The sequence below is a fragment of the Arachis ipaensis genome, chromosome B6 (genome assembly GCF_059453495.1).
Source record: "Arachis ipaensis isolate K30076 ecotype BB chromosome B6, ASM5945349v1, whole genome shotgun sequence".
Taxonomy (NCBI): Eukaryota; Viridiplantae; Streptophyta; class Magnoliopsida; order Fabales; family Fabaceae; genus Arachis; species Arachis ipaensis.
Genome location: NC_142441.1, coordinates 105,937,820 through 105,958,694, shown reverse-complemented (window position 1 = coordinate 105,958,694; position 20,875 = coordinate 105,937,820). Strand labels below are relative to the sequence as shown.

Sequence of the window (20,875 nt, the reverse complement as noted above, 5' to 3'; positions counted from 1 at the left end):
TTGGCATCATTTTTCAGAAAAAAAAATAAAAAAAGGGGATTTGGTAACCCTTGATGGAAATGGTGGTGATGCATGGTCGGGTAGTAAAGGTTGAAGCTGTGGAGGGAGACTTGCGGTGGTTCTGATTTCTGTTCATAATACTCTGATGTCATTCATGTCTGGAGAGAGTGAAACTGTGTCGTTTCAAGCCTCTGAAACTCAAAATACAATTCAAAGGATTCTACAATCATGCTTTAAAGTAAGATCAATCCCTTCTAAACCTCCAGACCTTTTTTCATTTCATCTTTTTCCCTTTTCTTTGTTATTTAGTTAATTTGATTTGGTTTCAATTGAATGCTTGCATCATTTCTAAACTCGAATGAAACTAACAACTTTGATCAAGCTTAACACTTTGTTTTTGTTCATTTTTATTTAATCAAGCTAGATCATAGATGAAGTAAGCAATTAAATTTATGAATCTAAGAAAAAGAAAAGCTTTATAATGTATTGTTAGTTTATTAGATTTTTATGATTTTAGTATAGACCTAGTTTACTACTACAGTATAGGATTATGAGATACATTAGCTGAACTCACATAGTGGAAGAAGAATTTGTTATTGTTATAGTTGTTATGGTTTGTGGAGCAATAAATGAAAAGCATGTTTGATATGCTTTGCTTTTTACACTTTGTAGCTGGTTGAGGCTGGCGATATCCATGAGTCTGACAGCACAATCTCAGAGCTTGTCAACTTCCTTGATTCTTTATCGGATGCCGCTCTTTCATACCCAAATAATGAGCCTGCGCAGAATGATGCATTTGATGCTCTCACTGAGATCCATCAATATATATGTTCTCCTTCTCTTGCCCAGGTGAGGTTAAACTTCGGCCTTCCATTCATGTTTTGCAGTTACGATTTCTAAATTCTAAGTTAATAAAATAACATGAATAGAGAAATATGTCTATTGATACCATCTTGTTGTTAGCTAAACAAGAACCTCTTATGGGTCTAGAAAAGGGAGATTAGGGATAGTATAATTTGCCTAAAGCCTAAAGCCTTAAACATTTTAATGTTTGGATCATGTATTATTTTAAGCTTGTAGTTTAGATGTGCGCTAATTTTGTAGTAATTTTTTTTTTTGAGTGACTTTCTGGATGATTTCTTCATTTGGTGTTGTGACAGGAAGCTGTTGATGCCCATTCCTTTGAATTACCAAAGGCCGTCTCCAAGTTTTCTTATCAATTTCTAAAGAAATGTGGTCTAAGGGATATGCTTTCAATTCTTTGTAATGTGAGTTTATATGTTTTCTTAAGAGTAAATATCTACATTATTCTTTCAAAGATACAAACAACATCATATTGTTTTTGCATTTATCAGAAACATCAACTTGATCCTCTAATGTTAATTGGATACCGTCAAATTTGTGCTACAAAGACTTCCACGTCACTTCAAGAACCAACTAATGGCCTTAAGATAACATTGATGGACCAATTTGATGTATTTCTGAATGGAGAAGCAACATGAAACATGTATCTCTTCAGAAGACAAAAATGACCCTCTTGTTTCTTTATTTAATAGATTCTTCTTTTTTATATTTTAAATATCTTCTTACCTCATAGCCAGAGTAGAAGGAGGTTACTTGAGTGAAATCATGCTTTATATGTATTTACTTGTGGATTATGTGTCAGTTCTTGTCATGCTGCCTCCTTCCTAGTTAACAATAGATGATTGGCAAACCAATCTCGTTATAGAATCCGATGGTCAATAATACATAGGGTACTAGAAAGGCGGGCAAAGAAGTCTCTAAATTTATTTATTTATTAGACCCCATCTTTTACCCCTGTCAACTTTTATTCGTCTCTATTTCGCATCCTGCTAGTTCTTAACTTTTTATTTGCCATTATATTTTGTGGGGTTTCTTGGCTTTTGAAGATCACTTTATATCCCATGGGTATGGTATTTACATTAAAAAGAAAGTGTCTATTTTTCTCATGATCATATCATAGTTGACATGCAAAGAACTATAGTCAGTGCAAGCTTGATGTTTAATTTATTTTATTTTTTTTAATATCTTGATCCTATGTTTCTGTTAATCTAATTAGAACAGACACTAGGTTACTCAAGTAATATGACCAAGGCTGCCAGTTACATTGTTCCTCCTTTGTCAGGGCTCTCAAAAGGTAATTTGTTGGCAGTAGTTACCTGGCTAATTCACTTCCGATGTAGTGTTTTGAAGGATTTTTTTCCTTCTTTGGTGTTTATCTTGAATCTAAGTTGTTCAGGGCTTGGTGTAAAGAAAATACTTGTTTCTTTCTGCTTTTCAATCGTGGCTTTAAAGTTGGAGTTAAGTACGACCAATTGAGCTTTCTAAGAAAATGATGGGATCAACTTCAAAATGATTTTTAAAAAAAAAAGAATGCATAAATGCTGCCAATCAGATTTCAGTTACCTATCTAATAGAAGAATGATACCAGATATGAATTTCTTGCAACATAATGTGCTTTTGGCTTCAGCATTTGGAATTGTCTTTACGAGTTTTTTTTTTTTTTTTTGGTTTTTGGGTTGAACATAGGGTTTTGAAATTTTGAGTTTGAGCAAGACTGCTAACTAATAATCCTGAGTAAAAGTGTTTCTTAGGGTATAGTGGCATGATTTCGATGACAAAGGATTATACTTCTTTTGGACGATAATAAGATCCCTTTTTTATATTTGAGATGAGAGATCATTGAAATCTAAATATACTCTTCCAATACAGTGAGCAGTAAACAAGTTATAACTTAAACTTAACTTCCATATCAAATCTAAAATCTTTGTCTAGGCCTTTAGCTTCAACTTGATATTTTACCACACTTTCATATCCAGATGTATTATATATGACCTTGTTTATTTTATCATAAAAACTAGCGAGAACATTTCTGACCACTTAATATTAGTTTTGTATTGACTTGATAAAGTGTATTTGTTTATAAACCTCAAAGACTGAATGTTAGTTTTGGGATGAGTATTTATGTCACACACTGGCAATGATTTGGAGCCATATTACTTGCAAGCATTTGCTTCTGCTTATTTCTTCATTTCAGTCTTTACCTCCAACAAGAAGTGTCATTTTGAGCAAGTACAACTGGTTGTTCCGATCATTCTGAATGTTTTGAAGGCTGTGGCTTTGGATTCATATGACTCAGATGATACAGAACTTGAAAGTGTATTTCATAGAGCTGTTGGGATTCTAAATTCTATATATGAAGTTTGCAATAAGTTGGTCTGTTAATTTGAAAAATAAGTTGGTCTGTTAATTTGAAAGATTTGTTTGTCTTATTTGATAGGAAAATTCTAGCCACTGATTCCAATATTTGCCAGTTTTTTATTTTTATATTTTTTATTTTATTTTATTTTTGCGACAGGGCGGTGTTTCAAATGAGAAGTTCTGAGCCCATCTTGGACTATATGTCCTCCAATGCTTGGTACTTGTCTCTATACTGCAATTATTTGCATCTATTTTCCCAACCACATGTTTTGGTAGATTTGTTGCTTTGACATAGTTTTAGCATCTATAATGTGATTTGATATATTATTACTTATGTGCATCATGTTTAGGCACTTCTTTCAGCCAGCATAAGCTATAAAGATTCCACCTGTCATTTGATGGTGTTGGAACTGTCACAAATATCTTCATATTGTGGTTTAACATATATGAGTCTTTTAACTGCTTTCGATGTTGAGACTGTGGTTGGCTTTGTTTTTGGAGGTAATAACTCTTGGGTTAACTTTTCTCAATTCTAAATTCATTCAATGTTAACGTAAATTTAACACCACTTCCTGACTTTTTTCTGTCATCAATTATCTGGAAGATAAAGATGCCCATATGAGTTGTTTGTCTCATGTCAAACATGGTGCTTCTCTTTCAGGTTTGTCTTAGAAACTATTGTTGTAATTGAACCCTAGTTTCTTTATCAATTTCCTTTTGCTAACCCATCAAATTCTTATTCTTGCAGTGGTATGGGGGCTTGTCTCTGAGGAGGTTGCTCATGCCACTAAAGAGAGTTCGGTTGCTATCAAGGATGACCTTCACAATAACCAGACCAAACGATGGCAAGCAATAGGAACATTAAAACATGTACTTTCTTTTGTAAATTCACCATGGGTGCTAAAGAAACATGATAAACGTCAATTTTGTAGTTTATCTTATGCTAATTTAGGGTGGTTTTATCAACTATTCACACACTTATTCCTTGAAATTGTCATGTTTTTGTGATTCCTTGGCAATGGAGCTTGAATGATAAAAGTATGCTTTTTAAAGCTTAAATAAGTTAATTTTATCTCACAACCAGCATGCGTACGCATAACACTGAAATTGGCCCAAGATGCGTACCCATTCCTTGTATGCGTATGCGTTCCTTGTATGCGTACGCATTGGAGCCAGGCAGAAGCTACCCTTCGCGTACACACTGCTTGCGTACGTATACCACCCTCACCCCTTCCTCATGATGCGTACACATACATCCAGCATGCATACGCATACCCTTCTCTTTTCTCTTTTTATCTTCTTCTCTCTTCTTTTTTCTTCTTTTCCTCATTCAACCACCATCCATCATCATCATCCACCATCCACCATCACTCCCATTTGTTAGTTAGTTAGTTTGATTTTCTATTTTAGTAGATTAGGTTATTAGTTTAGGTTATATTTTGGTGAGAAGTGTTGGATTATGGATTTAATTTGTTGATTGTGCTGAGTTATTGCTACTGATTACTGACATATTGCTATTTTAGCATCATTGTTAGGAATATTCATTGTTGGATTTCTTCATTGAGGTTATAATTTGTTGCTTGGTATTGAACTTTTCATGCTTAATTTTGTGCATACCAAATACTTGTAAATTGCCTTCAAAGCATTCTAAAGTTTTTGAATCGCATGTTTTGGCCACCATGTAATTTGAATTCACTATCTCTTATTAGGCAATTGAGTGTAGTTGATGCACTGAAATTGACAAATTGTGAAATTGGATCGTGAGCTTACCTAATGACATTTTTTTTAGCTTTTTAAGCTTTGTGGGTCATGCTTGCTATGTGATTCATCTCATCTTATATCTCTCTTTTCCTAAATTGCATAGCAACCATATTTCCCATTTCATGTTAATTAGGTGATGCAAACAAACTTTCCTCTATCACGCTTTCACAATTGCTTGATTCTTGCTTGAATACTTTTATGCTCCTTGATTCTTCCTTGATTTTTTGGAATTGTGACATAGCTTTCTATGCTAATGTATGTTTTCTAAAATCGCGCAACTTAGAATTCACACATCTGTTTCCTTCATGTCACAAACTTATTCACTCACTTAATTTTAGTGATTATCACCTTATTCCAACAATCTATGATTCCTTGCTTTTGCATCCACTCATCTTACTATGTTATCTTCTATTTTTCATGGGTGATTCATCATGAGCAAAAAGGAAAACGGGAGAAAGAACACGCAGCAGCCGGTTGATCCACCAACTGATTGTGGCAATCCAAAAAGTCGCCGTACCCCCATTGATCATCTATGAATGCACCGAAGACGGTGTAAACTTTTAAGTGTGGGGAGGTTGGTCGTCCGACCGAGCGGCTTATTTTGGGTGAAATATTCTATTCCAAACACTTGCACCTTCATTTTGATTATCTTGAATTCTCTTCTAGTAGTTACATTTTTCTTAGTTTGTATATATATCTTTTTATTTTTTTTGTGTGTGGATGAATATTGGATAACATGATCTAAGTAATTCTTCCTATATGCATGGGATGATTGAAATTAGCAAAGAATAGGGAAAAGAACTTAGAATTTTGATTTTCATCCAACCATCCCTTGAAAAAAAATTATATATATATTGTAGGCCACTTGGTTAAAATGATGAAAATTCCAAGACCATTTCTTTATAGGGCATTCCAAAAATTGAATTGAGTTGATATATTTTTCATTGAAACTTGCCTGAACTATATATTATAGAACATGTTTTTGAGCTAAGAACATATAAGCATGTGAGTTTTGAGCCTAATTGTGTGGTTACATCATATTAACCACTAGTTTCATTCTTGTGTGTATTATTTTCTTTCCATGATTGTAATCTTTGATTTGTTTGATTCTTTATGTCCATTATTTTGTGTATGAATGCATTTATATGATTGAGGCCTTTATTTCATTTAAGCTCTCTTGTCCAAATGGCCTTACCCTTTTATCCACCTTTGTTAGCCAATTTTGAGTATATTTTAATCCCTTTGTTGTTAATTTTAGCACATCACTATTCCTAATTGAAAAACAATAAATGTACCTTATTTGGATCTTTAGTTAGATTAGGTTAGTGAGAGTGCGTATCATCTAAGTGAAGGGAAGTTTGGGAACATTAGTTGAGATAAAAGTATATTTTGGGCTTTCAATGAAGCTCTTAGGAATTGCGTACATACTCATGCATTGAATGCTTAAACCATATGCATTGATACTCTTGTATATATTTTATTTTAAAAAAAAAAGAATAAAAAGGAAAGAAAAAGAAAAAAAATAAAAGGGGACAAAATGCACCAAAGTAAAGTAATAATAATAATGCATATGGGATGTGAATTGAAAAGAATACATGAGTGTGTGAAAAGTGAAGAATGGGTAGTTATATTTGCATTTGAATTGTATAGGTTGTTATATGTATTTGGTGAGAGCTTAGGTTAATCAAAGATTCAAATTTCAAGTTCACTTGACCATATGCATCCTTACTTTCACCCTAACCCTATTACAACCTTTGAAAAGTCCTCATGGTATTTGTATGCATACATTGAATAATTGTTTATTTTTAGATGAAAAATAAATCTTAGAAAGCATGATTAGAGGAGAATTGAGTGAATCACCCCTATACACTTGAGCGATTAGAGCATATACACATCCGGTGAGGGGTTTAATTGCTCAATTCTATGTTTCCACCAGTTATTATTTCTTATCTTGCAAGTTTATAATTCTTTTCAATAACTCAATTCAATTGTGGATTTGATTTGATTGCTATTGCTTTAGCCTTTGTGTTTATATATATACTCTTGGAAATTGATTTATTTTGACAAAGTAGTTGTATGCATTTAGATAGATTGCATGTAGATAGTTTGTATTAAATAAATATTGATACCATTTTTATTGTCTTTCTTGATTTAGCATAAAGACATGCTTGGTTTAAGTGTGGGGAGGTTTGATAAACCCCAATTTTGTGGTTTATCTTATGCTAATTTAGGGTGGTTTTATCAATTATTCACACACTTATTCTTTAAAATTATCATGTTTTAGTGATTCCTTAAATTGAGCTTAAATGATAAAAGTATGCTGTTTAAAGCTTAAATAGGTTAATTTTATCTCACTATTTCATTCTATTGGTGTCTTGATGTGTATGCTCAAGTATTTCAGTTCATATAGGTCAAAAATGGTATGGAAAGTGAAGAGGAAGCATGCTAGAGTGAGGAATCATGAAGAAAAATGGAAGCTTAAAGTTCATACACCTATGCGTACGCATACACCCAGCATGCGTACGCAACCTGAAGTCCATATGTGTCTGCGTACGCATACACTCACCTATGCGTGCGTATACTGGGAAAAAAATGTGCCTCATTAATGAGAACACGTTATCAGCGATTTTAGGGCTTTCCAAGCCCAATCCAACTTATTTCTGAAACTATTTCATGCCAAATTGAAGAAGGATGAAAGGGGGAGCAATTAGGGATAGATAGAAACATGTTTTAAGGTAGTTTTCTAGAGAGAGAAGCTCCCTCTTTTCTCTAGAATTAGGGTTCTTAGGTTAATTTTCTCTTTAATTTCACTCTTTAATTCTTGTTCTCGTATAGTTTCATTTATATTTCCATGCTCTAGTAGTTTAATTCTCTTAGTTTCTCTTGTTAATTTCTCTTTTGAGCTACTTTTTAGTTTTATGAACTCTTGTTAATTTTGATTTCCATTTAATGCAATGTTTATGTTTTCATGTTATTGATGTTTGTTTGAGTTGTTGTTATTGTCATCTTGCATTTGGTAGTTTAGGTTTTATATTTCTTGCAATTCACTATGCTTTTATTTTTATGTGTAACACCGTAACTTTTAGCACCTCATGATCGTACTAAAAGCTCAGGCGTTACTTACCTCTAAACCTTTTTTATTATATACTATCTTTATTTAATATTAAGCCTTCGCGATTACGAACCGATACTTTAATTAAGAACTCGGAAGGAGACTTTATTTTAAATTACTTAACCATAAAAGTATATACTCACATAGCTTTATATGCATAGACTTATGTCAAAGAACCTCAATTATGAATCCTACCCCTCTGAAAACCAAAATAATAGACGACGAGGGAAAAATAAAATCTAACAACTCAACTTGTGAATATAATCTGCTATGCTCCTGTAGCTCTGCACTAAACATTCGCACCTGTAGCTGAAAGCGGTGGAAATAGGGGGTAAGAACTTGGGAGTTCTTAGTAGGGTCGGGGTAGTTAGTTAAGTCGGGATTATCACAGTTCAATTTAATTCACAGCCCAACACAAGGACCCAGAACAATCACCAATCATAGAAGTTCAAATTAACAAGCAATGAAAATTACAAACAAACTCAAGCAATCACAAATAGTTCACAACACCGAACCAAATGCAAAATATGCAAACAAGGATGATGCATGCCTACTTTTATCGTAGGTAATGAGCTCATCTGTCGGCTTCGACCCGCTCCCGACGTAACTCAGCAACCTTTGTCTGAGTTTGGTTTCCAGTGTCATAACCTCTGTAAGTAACTTCTATCTTACATGTGTGACTCTCTTGAGCCGATGTATGCAAACATAACCTCTGTAAGCAACCTCAATCTTACAGGTGAAACTCTCTCTGACCAACGTATGTATCAATAACCTTTGTAAGCAACCTCGATCTTACAGGTGCGACAATCCCCTAGATTGGCCGATGTATCTTTGGAAGCAAATCTCAGTCATCACACCTCATCAATTAATACTTTATTTTCAACGATATTCCAGCCCAAAAATCACCCAAAACATCCCAATTGGCCGTTCATACATAGCCGACCCATAATCTCAAGCAAACGACAATAATTCAGTAATAATTCAACATAAACTCATTCAAACTCAAACAATAATCATCCAAATCAACATTCTATCAAATTCACATTTAATTATTATAAAGTTACCAAACCCTACCTCCGTATGAAATCAAAACAATGGAAACTCCGGAGAAGCTTTCTGACCGAGCTGCTGAAAAAGAAAACGTCAAAAATCGTCTGTACCTCCTAGAACTCCAATTGGTCGAACTCAAGAGAAAGAGGAGCTACATCACCGTCAACTTCTATCGGACAAAAATAATGCCAACGTGTAGAGAAGGAGAATACGGATACTTTTATTGGATTAGATTTTTTAGTTGAAGGAGAATACGAACACTTTTATTGGATTAGATTTTTTATTGAAATTACGGATCTCAAAAAAATTGAACTCAAAAGCTTTTGGGTGCCATGGAAGCTTTCACGTTCTCTCTCTTTCTCTTGCTTCCAATTCGGTGATGAAGATGATGATTAATATCATAATTAATGTGAATTGATGCCATAGTTTCACATATATGTATATATATTTATATTTGATTCAAGCCACGTTTTGTTTCATTGTCTTTCTTTTGCTGCCAAATGGTTTCGGCCGAATTTCCTTTTTTTTTTAACTTTTTTAATAATAATAATAATAATAATAATAATAATAATAATAATAATAATAATAATAATCAATTTAATATTTGTCTAATCAAAATATTTTTTTATAAATAATTTAAATTTAATAAAATAAGTAATAATTAAATTAAACTTCAATAATCATAAAATTTTATTTAATTTTTTTTTGTTAAACGTAATTTTCTTAAGAACTACATCTCAATATAATATAATAACTCATAAATAGCTCATTCTTTAATTTTTAAAAATTTGGGTTTACATTATGCATACCAAGTATTTGATAAAATGCTTGATTTAGGTTTAGAGTAGTTTTTTAGTATTCTTGGCTTAGAAAGAGAAATTAGGTACTCTTGAGTCATTAATACCCATCTCATGTTGGTGATCTAGAGTTGTTAGTTAATATTGTTTCCATTGACTCTAATCTTTTACTAATTCAATTAGTAAGTTGATTAGAATTTATGAATTGAGATTAGTTAGTCTTATTTGATTTTCTCCCGATGTTGGAGATAACGAAATAGGATTATCTCTTGATAAATATTGTACTACGATTAATGACTAGGATAGAAAACCTTGATCTTCAATCCTTGCTATGAATGTCTCTTTATTATTTGTTATCTTTAGTTACTTGATTTATTTTCTTGCCATTTAATTTCTTACTTTTTATCATCAACCGACCTTTGTGAACCTCATAACTAATAATTGGGCATTCGATTGCAATTTCTAGAGAGAACGACCCGGGAGCAATACTCTCAGTTATTTTTATTGGGTTGAATTTGTGACAACCAAAATTAAACTTTGATGTGAGAATCGATTGTCGGTTTGGGCTATACTCACAACAAAATTTTTTTGTTAAATTCCAAACCAGTATAAATCTTCACATCAAAACATACTATCAACTTCTTGCTTTGCATCACAAATGGATGCGTTTCCGGAGAATATTTTGGTGAACATTCTGAATGGTCATCTTATATGCCTAACATTTTCATAGCTTTGGAGGTTGTTTAATGCAGTTCTTTTTTGTTTTTTCCTTCTTTTTCTCTTTTTTAATCATTGCTTTATGTTTTACTTTCTCAATAGGGAAAGAAACACTGATATGTTCTACTCACATGTTCACACTTGAACAGGCTATTAAAATGGTTATCATGTATGCCCCAGAGCCAGAAGTAAGAAAAAAATCCTTTGCTTTGCTGAAAGTAGTGAGTTTCCAATACAAGACAATACCTTTCCAGTTATCGATACTTTGTGCCATATGCATTATGAATTGTGCATGTGCTCGGATTGAAATGCATGATATTTTAACCTCTTTATTTTTTCTTTTTCTTTAGGAGATGTTTAGTGGTACTATGCTAATGTTGCTCAAACTAGGTACTCGCTGATATTCCTAATACTCAAAGGTTTGACATTTTGAAAGCGTTGATTACAAATACAGGCTCATCCTCCATGGTAATCTCTTTAAACAGAGTTTGACTAAGGTTCTTTGCTTAAATGATCCCTTTGTTTTTGGTTATCTATCACAATGTATGCAGATACATTGGATACGTTGATCAAATGATGCTCAGAAAAGTTATGGTTATAGTTAAAAGGGAACTTCGGGAGTAACTGTCAAAAGTTAAATCCTCTAATGGTGGTTCTGCATCTTTTTGTAGATTGCCATTTTCATCGATATTTTCAAGAGGGAAATGCACATGGAAGTTTGCAATATTACATCTGTAAAAGAATCCCCAGACTCTAATAATGAAACTCATCTCGATATGCCATTTTGGACTCCAAGTATTCTTGAGTTGGTGGAGTCGGTTCTAAGGCCCCCACGAGGTGGACCTCCTTCCCTCCCTGACGCGAGTGATGCGGTATTATTCCTTTATGTTTCATTACTTTTCTGTGTTTTATTCTGGCATCTTGAATGAAATCCATATTCCTTAATTGCATTATTACGGCATTATGTATCATGCTCTACAGGTTTTGTCAGCTCTCAACCTATACAGATTTGTATTGATGACAGAATCTATAGGTATGTAACATCAAAATGTGTAGATTATAGCACAAGTTTACAATGCATTATTTTCGCATACTTAAAACTTGGTGGGATCCATAGATAGATGAATATATCTTAAACAAAGTAAGACAAACTGCTTATATTGTTAGCGTGCCTAACAATGAGATGTTAAACTAGCAGTTTGTAAGAATTTCTCTATAGCATCTATGATTTATCATCTAATGCTCAGAGACTAGTAGGGGTGTCAAGCAGGAAAGCTCACCCCGCCCCACAAGAAGCCTATCCCGTCCCACCTAGTGAGGCGGTCTTAGAATTCTGCCCCGCCCTGCCTAACTGCGGGCTGGCAGGCTGGCGGGCTAAGCCCGCCAAAGCTCCTCTTTTTTTTTTACTATTAACTACTAAATAATATATATAATTTCACAATCATATTAATAAATTTATAATTTCTAAAGGCATAAAAAATTATATTTTTTATATTCACAAATATTAAAGTCTTTGTAATTATAAACATCTAATAAACATAATTATAAACCAAATTTTCATCCAAAACATAATTATAAATATTGTCTCCAAAGCAACATAAACATAATCCAAAACACTCAATTTTCATCTTCATACTTATGTAAGTTGGGTTGGGGAAGTTGGATTTTGGCAAAAAATTGCAAAAATACCCCCTTGCCAAAAAAAAAATCCCGGCAGGGAAGCCCGCCCGGCCCCGCCAAAGTCCGCGGTTTAAGCGGTGCGGGTTAGGCTGGCTCTTGCTCTTTGGCGGTCCCAATTTTCCATCTCGTTTGCCACCAAATGAGTAGTGTTGAGTTTGAAAATTGAAATTATGATCAAACATTATTAAAATATAAATTAGAAAATATATTAAAGGTTTAAATCATTTTCAATTAGTTGTTTGATGTTGCTATTAGTGTGCAGGAAGGAAAATTAATTTCCTATTGGGCCAGTCAATACAAGCCTGTTTTGGTTGCCAAACAAGTTTAGCCCAACAATAATTACTTACTTCAAGTGGTTAAACAATTAAAAGGGAAATAATCCCAAATTGGCCCAAAGCCTTCATAACCCATTTGGTGATCACAAAAAACAAAGGGTTTCAATTTGCAAAAGTCTTCATGTCTTGGTAATTGGAACTAGGAATTCAATTAAGTTTAATTTCTCTTATAGCTTCCACCGAAAGCTTTTCTTTTCTCTCTCTTCTCTCTCATGCTTTGGTCACATCAATCTTTCAAAGAAGCAGAAAGAAGAAGAAAAATAGAAGGCACAGAAGCTAAATTTTAAAGAAAGGCAAAAAGTTCTTTTGCCATATCAAAGCAAGAAAAAGGGTTCGGTCTAGTGAGCTAGGATCTTTGAGTCAATACTCAACAAAAGTTTGTTTCCTCATTTGTACATCACCGAGGATCAAGAAGAAAAGCTCCAAGGTCTCATGCATGGAAGAGGAAACCATGGAGAACGTGAAGCCACATTGGGTCAGAGCTTTGTAACACCCTAATTACCCTAAGCCTTACCTCGCATCGTAAAACAAGGGTTAATCAAAGGTTACGACAGTTATAAGCTCATACATATAATATATAGAAGAATTAATATAATCTAGAAGCCCGATGAAGGATATAGCTCAAAAACAGGATTTGAAAAACGCAAAACGTACTCACGAAGCTACAAACTTAAAGCACAAGATATAGATATAATATAACAAAATATCAGAGTATAATAGTATAAGAATCTAGCCACGGCTCGCAGAGTTTAAGCCGGCTAGCTATATACAGACCATATAGAATCTGAAAGTTTAAAAACAGCTTATACAAGTTTTTCTCTCAAAATAAGCCTCTAGGCAACACTAAATACAAAAGATGAGAGATATAAATAAAATAAACAAAAAGACTCCAAAATATATCCAGGATCCTCCGCTCTGTCACCATCAAAACAACTCACCGAGGTAGGTTGTGACCTGCATCTGAAAAACAACAACAGAAAATGGTATAAGAACCGGAGATTCTCAGTATGGTAACAGTGCCTAGTGATGTAAGATATAAGACCCTGGGATGCCAGAGGCAATCCTAGAACTTCATATCCATCACAAGATTCATCTTAAAGCATAACTAAAACTGTAAAGCATAACTTAAAACCTTAACATAAATAAAAAGGTAATCTAACTTAGTGGATTTTCTAACTAACAACTCTCCGCTGTCCCACAGCCTTCACCAACCTATCCTCCATGCGATCCCATCGCCACCGCCTTTCGAGCCTCCTCAATCCCAGTAGAAAGCACAATTAAGTTCAATGCAAGTAAAACATAAGTATAGGCATATATATCAAATAATTCAAGTAGGCAATTAGACATGTTATACAAATAGGCAAGCAATTACAAGTCGGCAAAGCACACAAACAGATAGAGGATGCACATGATGAATGCCTGTCCTACTGGCTGTGATATCACATTGTCGGTTCAACTGCCAACCTGACACATCTCCATGTAGATGTCGCCCTTCGGAATCATCATTGGGAACCCCCGAGATATGGTGCTCAGAACACCGTCCAGGATTTTGTGCCTACACACTCTATTGATCCGAAGGGATGCGAGTGGGATACTCTTGCCACGGACCTCACATCTCAACGTAAGCGGGACGAACCACCGCCCTTATGCCGCCGCCGCCGCTACCTCGACAGGCGGGATCCAACTGCCGTCCCTGCCGGGCGCATAGCATTTCAACAATCTCAGTATAAAATAATAGCTCAGTGGTTTTCAGAAAATATTTTTCAGTATAGTATGGATCCATCATTTCATTCTGAGTCCTCGACTCATCTCAACCACTGACAATTCAACATTTCCATTCCGAACTCATTAGTTCGTCAATTTCTCAATTCATATACCATTCTTCATTCTCACTCCACCAATCCCATCCTCTGTACACCAGAAACCTAAGCCTCCGTTCTCTAACTTTTCACAACAATACCAAATTAAATCTCACAGGACCTTTCCCATGTTCTTATACCCAAAAACAAGCCAAAGAGTCTTAAATTGGTGTCACAGAAGTTTACAAGCTCGTTGGGAAGGTGAAATAGTCAAAAACAAAGTTTAAGTTAAAAAACAGGGCATGTGCGTATGCACAGGGGTGTACGTGCGCACGACCAGAGAGATTTTCAAAATGTGTACGTATGCATAGAGGTGTGCGTACGCACAAGTGTAAAATTTTCCAAACTCTGTTCGCTCGCCCAAGGCGTGCGAACGCCCTTAACAGACTGCACCTTCCAACGTGTGCGTGCGCACAAGTTGTAAAACTTCATTGGTTATGTGCGCACACAAGTTGTGCTAGCGCTCTTAACAGAAGGCCTTCCCCTATGTGTGTGTACGCACAAAGCTGTGCATGCGCACATGTTCAAAAATCACAGGGGTGTGCATGCGCACAATGCTGTGCGTGCGCACACTAACCAGAAATCACAAAATTCTACAACATTGCAAAATTTCAGATTTTGACACCAAACTTTCCACAATTATATCTTTTTCTACCGAATTTGGATTTCCACAAAATTTAAACCATTTTAAAGCTTGCTCAATTTCCTTTCATTTGATATAAAATACATTGAATTTCAAGCGTGGTAGTTCAAGATATGATTCATGAAAATTCACCAAAATTTCAGTTTTACCAAAAGTTCACAAAGTCTCAATTTTCCACAATCCTCAACCAAAATCAAACCAAAACCATTCCAAACTCCAATTTACATCAAAATCTACCCTTTGTATCATATTACACCATTCTTACCAAATTTTCCTTCACACTCTATTATTCTCAACCTCAATTATCAAATATATAACATTATAAACAATCCTCCACCAACACATTCATCAATCATAAATCTATCCACACCAAGCATCTTAATCAATCTCATTTCATTTCAATCTATATCTTTCACACCATCTTTATCAATTTCACATCATAATCCATCAACATATTCAAAAATCATCAATTCATCATTATTCATCATAAATCATCATTCAACAACTCAACAACAAATTAAATTCAAACCTATCCTATGGGTCACTAGCCTAAGTGTCCAGAAATATTATATATTACATAGAGGAAACCAAAACCATACCTTGGTCGATTCTCAATATGTTCCAAAACCCCAATTGAGCACAAGTTAAGCTTTCAACCACAATTCAAGCCACAATTAAACTCCAACAAGCATCAACTCAATTTCAAAGGCTTCCAAACTCACAATAATCAAGCTATATACACACAAATCATAACTAATCAACCTAGGGTTCATCATAATTAAAATTTCACAAGAGTTCAAGACCTCTTACCTTGTCCAACAGTTTTGGAAGCCAGATCCAATGTCAATCAAGGGCTAGAGTGTACCTAAACACTCAAAATCACAAAATTTCACTTAATCCAAAACCCTAAAATTTCGAAATTTTGGAGAGAAAAAATTAGAAGGATTTCGTGATTTTCTTACCAATTTCTTGGGTGGGTTTTGTAGAGCTCTTTGCAAGGATCGCGTGGCCACAAACGATGCAGCGATCGGAGCTCCGTAGCTCAAGTTATGAGCTTGAGAAGTTGAAGATGAATAGGACTTCTTCTTCCTCTTCCTTCTTTTCTTTTCAGCTGAGTGGGTGTGTTTTTTTTTTTTTATCAGTGAATTGGACAACTCTTAATCCTAGGTACACAACACACTCACACACTCCTCACACATTTTATCACATTTTTTCCTAAATTGCATTCTCTAGGGTTTGAACCCTAGACCTTTGAGGTGGGGAGGGGGAGACATGCCATGTGAGCTAAGACTCATTGGCGCTGAGTGGGTGTGTTTGTGAGAGTGTTTATGGCTGATGGGTTCACTTCATGAACCTATATATATGTTGGACTTGGGCCCAACTTGGGCCCGGTCCAACCCGTTAGCGTTTTTAGCCCGTTTGGCCCAACTTTGGGCCAAACCTTTAATATTAACGCCCGATTTTCCATTTCTAATATTTTTCTTAGATTTTCGACTGTTTTAAATTTTTCTCGCACAGTACTGGATAGACTTGAACCGATTCGACCGGTTCGGCTGTCGGTTCGCGGTTTTTCTCGGTTTTTCACAGAAAATACATTTTCTGACTCAGAAAAATCTACTGAGTTCAAAAATCATATTTAAATCCTCAAATTCTCATTCTAAATTTTTGGATCCTATTTTGAGCAATATTAATGATTTACTTAAATGGTTAATTAATTGCAGTTCTTACAAGCTTCATCAATGGTCAGAATCAATTCTTGGGGCCAAAGCCAGGATCAATGGTCAAGATTGAAGAAGATGGATGAAAAAAGATGAGAGAGGTACATGCAAGCAGGTTCGGGTTCCCTCTCTCTCTCCTCTGTTCAAGCCGTTGCTACTCTAAGGTTGGAGAAGAAGTTGTTAGGTTGGTTGAACCGGTTTCAACCTTGGAAGCTTCACCCTTCTATATTAAGGGTGAGCGGCCAAGGGTTGAGATCAAAGAGAGTAAGTGAAAAGTACAGAGTTCTCATAGCTTCCTAAGCTTTTTGAGTTCTTTTCCTTCAATGGTGTTCATTTTGTTTTCTTTTTCTTAGTTTTGTCTATCTGAGTCTCATAGAAAAAAGGCAAGCATGGTGAGGTTTGTAAGAAAAAGCCAATGAGAGGTAAAAGGCAGTGATCAAAATTAGAGAAAAATCCATGGATGTCTCAGAGTTTCTTTGTACATCTTTTTGTTTTGTTTCATGATCCTATGGGGATTCCCTTTCAAGTTGGGTTAGCACTTTGCTGTTGAAAGCTAGATTGAGGTCTAGTCAAATTTAGATTGGGGTAGAATCTAGATTTATCCCAGATAGGAATGGGTAGTTCCTAGGGAGAAATTGGTGTCGGTAATCTTGTGAAAACATAGTGAAATTCTATCATTGTTGTGATGGAGACTAGATGTAGGCTACATTGCACCTAGTAGCTGAACCAGGACATATCTGGTGTTATTTCTTCTCCTCTACTCTTTTCTCTGTTTCTGTTAATCAGGAGACAAAACAAAAGTGACCCTCAACTCGGCATGAGACAAAAGCAGAAATATCTCTTGAAGTATCTTTGAAAACTCAAAAATTAATATTCAGCAAAAAAAAGGGTTAAGATTCAACCCCCTTTCTCTTAGCCATTGATTACCATCAATTGATATCAAAGCTTGGTCTCAAAGAGATCAAGCTTTACATATTAGAGGAAAGATCCTGATGGCGAACAATAATGGTTCAAATTTGGTGGCTTTTAATCTGGCTGAAGGGCAATCCAACAACATGCCCCCACTCTTCAATGGAAAGAACTACAATTACTGGAAAGAAAGAATGAAGATTTTTGCTCAATCAGTGGACTACGAAATCTAGAAGATAATCTTGAATGGTCCATAAGTTCCAATAACAACAGGAGTCGATGGTGTTGCTGTTCCTAAGGCTGAGGCAGATTAGAATGAAGATGACAAGAAGAAGATTTAGCTCAATGCAAAAGCTATCAACATGCTTAACTGTGCAATCAGCTTCGAGGAATACCAACGAGTATCAAGTTGTAAAACAGCAAAGAAAATCTGGGATAAGCTTCAAATCACTCATGAAGGAACAACCCAAGTCAAAAGAACCAGAACAGACAAACAACGAGTATGAAATGTTCTCAATGAAAGAAGAAAAAACCATTGATGAACTATTTGAAAGATTCAACGTTATCATCACTGGCTTGGATGCTATGGGAATCACATATTTTGAATCTGTGCTTATGAAAAAAATACTGAGAAGCCTTACTAAAGAGTGGGAAGCAAAAGCTTTAGTTATAGATGAAAGTAGTGGTGTTGATCAAATGAGTTATGCTGATCTGAGAGGAAATTTACTTGCTTTTGAATCCACATATTTGAAAAAAGATACAAAAAAGAAAGGAATTGCTCTCAAATCACTCACTAAATCTCTGGATGATGAATCCAGTGATAATTTATCTGATGATGATTTTGTTTTGTTTGCTAAGAAATTTAGGAAAATGGTGAAGCTAAAGGAACGAAACAAAGAAGGTAGTTCAAGGAAACCAAAGAGGGATCTAAGCAAGGTGATCTGCCACAACTGCAGAGAAGCTGGACATTACAAGTTTGATTGTCTAAAATTGAAGAAAGCGGACAAGCCGAAAAGGGAAAAGAAGAAAGGTCTCATGGCTTCTTGGGAAGACTTGGAGAACGGTTCTGATGAAGAGGACGAATCAGAAACCAAGTCCCAAACCTGCCTCATGGCCGATCAAATCGATGAGGTAATATTCGCTAAACCCTCTTCTGAAGACCTCATCTTATGATTGATCATCTCACTGAAAAACTCAGATGTTTCTTGAATGAAAACCATGATCTTGAATCTAAAATTGATATTCTAAAAGCCAAAAATAGTTTTCTCAAAGAAAAATTAAGAGAGGCCAAAACCGTTGTTGATCTTGTTGAAGAAAACAAGCGGTTGAAAGTTGAACTCAAGGGTTGTGAAAATAGCACTCTGTGATTGCATACCTAAACTGTTTTGAAGAAAATGAAAGGTTGCTTAAAGAGGTAAAAAGTTTAAAAGAGGACCTAGCTAACTTTGCTCAAAGTTCTAAAAATTTAAACTAACTTTTTGCTATTCAAAACCTCTTTATGATAAAGCCGGTTTGGGTTTTTACAAGAAATCTGAAATGTTTGTTGAGAAATCTCCTTTCTCTAATATGGCTTCCACTTTGGATGACATAATATTTCAAAGCCCAACAAATTTAAAAAAGCAGCAACCTAAAAGATTTTGTAGGCTATGCAATCAAAATGGGCATTTTTCAATTCAATATTTCATAAGTGAAAGAATGACTGGAGATAAAATCTATAAGATTGTTGGTAACTATAATGTCCTGGGGCAAAGAAAATGGTTTGACATCAAAGGATCCAAAAAGATTTGGATACCTAAGGTCACTTGAGTATTTTTGTAGGTTTGCCTAGCATCCAAGAGAAAAGACAACATGTGATATATGGATAGTGGATGCTCTATGCATATGACCAAAAAGTCAACATTCTTCATCAAGCTTGACGAGTATGATGGAGGTTTTGTCCTCTACTCCTTTCTCTATTTCTGAACCAGGATATATTTGGCGTTATTTTTTCTCCTCTACTCCTTTCTCTGTTTCTGTTAACCAGGAGACAAAAACAAAAGTGTCTCTCAACTTGACATGAGACAAAAGCAGAAATATCTCTTGAAGTATCTTTAAAAATTCAGAAATTAATATTCAGTAAAAAAAGGCTAAGATTCAACCCCCATTCTCTTAGCCACTGATTACCATCAAGTAGCAAACTATAGTCAATGAACCGCTTGGATGATGGATTTTTCTATAACAAGAAATAAGATTAACTTTTCAATAAAAAAGTGTAAACAATTTATGATATCACTTCATTGTCTGATCACGTAGTCGATCTTGTCTAGTGGGACAAAATTTTGCTTTTTGCATATCTTTATCGTTGGCAGATTCAATCAAACTTAAAAGTGAAGGTTTTGGTCCTTATTTGTATCAGGAAAGACAAACCACACTGGAGTATTGTCTAGGAGCAATTTAGTTAAGGCCTACAATGAATGGCTGCTTCCTTTGTGCACCTTGGTGAGTGGGATTATGACAGAGAACAAGAATGATTATGATTAGCTTGCAGTTGACACTGTGTGTACCTTGAATCCACTTGAACTTATTTTGTACCGTTGCATTGAGCTTGTAGAAGATAAGCTTATGCAATCTACCACATAAGCTTTTCTTTTTCACCAAAGTTGTCCTCTTTTGTGAAACATTCCATCAATGAGAATATTTGGTTTCAATATTAATTCTGCTTGTAGATAAAGCCCTAGAACAATAACACCAACAACAATAATAATTGTAGAAGAGAATGAAGAGTGTAAAATTATCGATGGAAAAAGAAAAGAGGGGGTACTTAAACTATCTCATTTTTTGTATGCTAAAAAATAACGTAGCTTGTCGTATTCTTTTGGCTCAATTCCAGGATTTTTATTTTAAAATAAATAAACAAAATTCTATATTACACTTAAAAATCATATTAGGTGTATACTAAAATCAGCTATTAGAATAGAATACACATTGAAATATAAAATATATATTAAAAAAAGTTCAATTATAAATATTTATACACATATTTGATGGCTGATTTTGGTGTGTAAATAATATTTTGTACACTTATATGTATGT

The 20,875-nt window shown here is 34.7% G+C and overlaps 1 pseudogene; it reads left to right on the top strand.

Annotated features, from left to right (window-relative positions):
• Positions 1-40: 40 nt before the first annotated feature.
• LOC107647071 (aberrant root formation protein 4-like) lies at positions 41-20,422 on the top strand (annotated as a pseudogene).
• The last annotated feature ends 453 nt before the right edge of the window (positions 20,423-20,875 follow it).